Raw genomic sequence first — 4276 nt, forward strand, 5'->3', positions numbered from 1 at the left:
TGATTAGTGACTATTCTTTCCTTGAACACTTCCACAAGGAGAGAGCTCACTCAAGGTAGCCCATTTTATTTTTGAATAATTGTTAATTATTAATAAAATTCTTCCTTGTATTGAGCCCAAATCTATTTCCCTGGAACTTTAATGGATTGGTCCTGGTTTTTGCTCAGTGGAATCTAACAGAATTTTTTTTTTTTGGTATCACCAAATACAAAACAAGATGCCCCATTTTATCTTTCCTTAACCAGTATATCTGTGCATCTTAAATGAATCTAAATCTTAAAAAAATCAAGTGGATTTATTTTTTAAAACATCCAAATACTACAGAATGCTTTTCATTTGTAATTCAGAAGATTAGGTTTCCCTTTACAAAGGAAAATTCTTGGGAGAATTTTTCCTAAAGCATTTAAGGTATTTTGTAGTTACTGAGGTTGCTTTTACAGTTCCTCTCATTCTCATTATTCCTCAATTTTCACAAGCGGTTGCATTTCCTCATTTGGTGAATGAAAGAGCAAAGAACAAAACAGGCCAAATTATTTCTCTAGCCCTAATTGACACGTCTTTCTTTTTTCTTTCTTTTTCTTCTAGCTAGTAATTACTGAACTTTACTAGATATATCTGAATCTAATTTCTTACCCACCATTAAATAGTTCTTAAGCTAGCAAACAGAAAGAATGTGTTGATGTGCTTGTAAAAAATCCTTAGTGCTGAAAACATGATCATTTCATCAAGAAGGACACATTTTTTTTTTCACTCTGGGTTCTTTTTTTTTTTTTTTTGAGAGAGAGAGAGAAGAGAAGAGAAGAGAAGAGACAGAGGAAGAGAGAGAGAGAGAGAGAGAGAGAGAGAGAGAGAGAGAGAGAGAGAGAGAGAGAGAGAGAGAGAGAGAGAGAGAGAGAGAGAGAGAGAGAGAGAGAGAGAGAGAGAGAGAGAGAGAGAGAGAGAGAGAGAGAGAGAGACAGAGAGAGAGAGAGAGAGAGAGAGAGAGAGAGATTGAGGACCTCGAAATACTTTTCTTTTGCCAGGAGAGGTCACTCTTTCTCCTTGATCCTAGCCAAATGCATTCATTGTGATTCAAAAATCCTGAGTAAATGTGGCTCTCTCAGCCTGGAGAGCAGATTGAAGACTGATGGAAATATATAAGCTATTCAGGCTGGTGATTTTATATTTTTATGGTCTAATTATGTTTGTTGCTGGACTTAAAATTGGAAATCTATACATATAATGAAATGAATTTACAAATATCCTATATACTAAGGGAGTTTGTATATAATAATTGGATTTGACAGATTTATAAATTCAATTCCATGAGTATTCTTTGATCACCTATTATGCACCCAGTATTAATCCTATCCAGTTCTGAAACCTGTGGTCTATAGAATAAGATAAATTCAAAAAAAGAATCCTTCTATGATTTGTAGTGAAAAGGAGGGAGCAGTCAGGAGGGAAATGAAAGGAAGGGAATGAGCCTTTGTGTTAAATGCCTTATAAACATTAACTTCTTCATTCCTCACAATAATGCTTTGACTTAGGTGCTATTATTATCCCAATTTTTTTGGCAAATAGAAGATAAATCAATTGTTAAGAGTCACACAGCTAATAAGTATCTGAGGCTGCATTTGAACTCAGGTCTTTCTGAACTGAAACCCTTAGCTATCTGATTAATGACAGATTTAGATTAGGAGGAACTGGATTCAAATCCTGACTCTGCCTAGTCTCTAACCTCTCTGCTTCCATTTCCTATTGTATGAAATGAGGAGTGCTTCCTGAAAAGGCTTCTTTCAGTTCTAAATGTAATTATATTCTATTGGGAAAAGAAGAATTAAATATGGAAATCTGTGACAAGTAAGCAAAATCTTATAAAGGATGGGCAGAGTGTTGTAAGGAAAAGAGAAGTAGACCTGACTTAAGAATCCCTGGCTTTGAATTCTACCTCTATTTTTACCCCAACTGTGTGACCCTGGACAGCTCAATGTAGATCTCAGCTTCCTCATCTGTAAAATGGAATCCTTAGACTGGGTGACCTTAAGATCTTTTCAAGGCTGATGAGCTTATAAATAAATATTCAGCTTCTGTTCCATAGCCTTTAGCTAAATGGGGCAGGATCCGGCAAAAAAAAAAAAAATAAACCTTTAGCTAAATAAAATCTCTATCTTCAAGGAACTGGAATTTTGTTGGAGAAAGAAATTGTGCATCAATTAGAACAGATTTTTTTTTTTTTGTTTTGTTTTCATCAGGAAGCCCTTTGGATCAAGTCAGGTAAAGCCTTATAGATATCTAAAAATAATGTTTTTTAAGTGCATAAAATAAATTACATAGGATAGAAAACTAATTGTATTGAAACACTGTTGTCAAAAGATTTTTTTGAAAAGTTTATAGACCCCGGGTTAACAACTCTTGAATTAGAAAAATAATAAAAAAAACATAATAAAGAAATATATTAATTAAAACCAAATGCCAACAATTATAGACCCAACAAAGAAGAGTCACAGGAAGTAGGGAAGGGGAAGAAACAGGGCTGGCTAAAGTTCCTGGGGAGAGGGCAGTTTTCCTTTACTTTTTGTGTGCTAAATAAGGAACTTTGTAAGAAGCAGGACTTCTCTCTGGGGCAGTTAGATGACCCCTAAGATCTGACCATTTGATTGTTTCCATCTCAGCTAGAATGTTGGGGGAGAAGTAAAGAAAGAAAGGAAGAGAAATGACTTGCCCTACTATGGAATGGATTGACCATTCCTCTCCCTATTATACTAAGTTAGGCTGTCTACAACTAGATGTTGTGTCTCACTCAAATTTATTAAGCTCCATTGGAGGGGAAACTATGGAAAGGACATTATGGGAAAATCTTTTATTTTCTAAGCTTAAGGCAGATCACTGTAGACCTCAAAGAATTGCACAAAGAAAAGAACTGTATTCATTCTAGGCAGCATGTTATATAGGAGAAAATACTGATACCGGAGTCAAAGAACCTGGCTTAAAATCTTGCCTATGTAACTCCTTGGACATCTAATGCTCTCAAGTTTTAGTTTTCTCATCTGTAAAATGAAGGCGTTGGACTAGATTGTTTCTGGGCTTCTTTCTAACATTAGATTATTCTAGACTTTCTTTTTTAATAATGGAAAGATCCCCTTCAAAAATATGGTTCACTATATGTGTGTTTGTTTGGGCCCTCATTTTAGCAACTGGTTACAAATCAGAGGCTATCTAATCTAATGTTAGAAAGTTCCTGCCTCAAGGACTTGACATTTCTCATTCTCATTTCCCATAGTCTTTAAGTAAAATTATAAAAAATATAGATAGCCTCTGATTTGTAACCAGTTGCTAAAATGAGGGCCCAAACAAACACACATATAGTGAACCATATTTTTGAAGGGGATCTTTCCATTATTAAAAAAGAAAGTCTAGAAATGAGAATGAGAAATGTCAAGTCCTTGAGGCAGGAACTTTTGTATTTTTGTCTTTGAATTTCTAATACTTAGCACAAAGCTATAGGTCCTTAATAGATTGATGGCTTGGTGCTAATTGATTGATGGCTTGGTGCTATTTTATTGAAATAGGAGAAAACAGAGATTCAGATGAAGATGGGAAAAATAGAAATCATAACAGAAACAGAACAATTTAGAGCAAGAAGGCTTAGTCTATTTTCTTGGATTCCGCCATTTTGTGTCTTAAAGCGGAAGGGGAATTATTGGTCCTTCAGTGTATCAGTATCCACATAAATTGAATAGAGGAGGAACTGTCTGCTGGAGGTGTGAACAAGGCAGACAAATCCCTTGGAACTTACTAAACATCTGCTCTTTACCCAGAAGGCTCAGGGTTCACTATAAAGTAGAAAAATCCCTGGCTAGAATATTCCTTTTTCTCTATAGGGATATATAAAGATTCAGTCCAAGTTTTGGGAAAATTCTACAACAGAGAGAGCATTTGTGAACAATAATAGAATCACAGACTTGGAGCTTTGGGCTGGTCCATAGAGATCATCTACTTCATCTACTCTTACTTACTTTACAGATGAAGAAACATAGGCTGAAAGAGGGGTAATTACTTGATTAAGGACACACAACAAATTAATGGCAGAGCTGGAATTCAGCTTGGATTTTCTGACTTCCAACTCACTATGTTTTCCACCTTTTTACTCAACCAGTTTTGTTATCAATTTATTACCTTAGCCATCCATTTTTTCAGCCTCTTTCCAGTCCAATTTATTTCTACAAACATTTATGGAGCACTGCCTATACTCAAGACCCTATAATAGGGTCATCCAAAGATTCATATGGCATAA

Source organism: Sminthopsis crassicaudata, chromosome 6, assembly GCF_048593235.1.
Source record: "Sminthopsis crassicaudata isolate SCR6 chromosome 6, ASM4859323v1, whole genome shotgun sequence".
In the NCBI taxonomy this organism is placed as follows: Eukaryota; Metazoa; Chordata; class Mammalia; order Dasyuromorphia; family Dasyuridae; genus Sminthopsis; species Sminthopsis crassicaudata.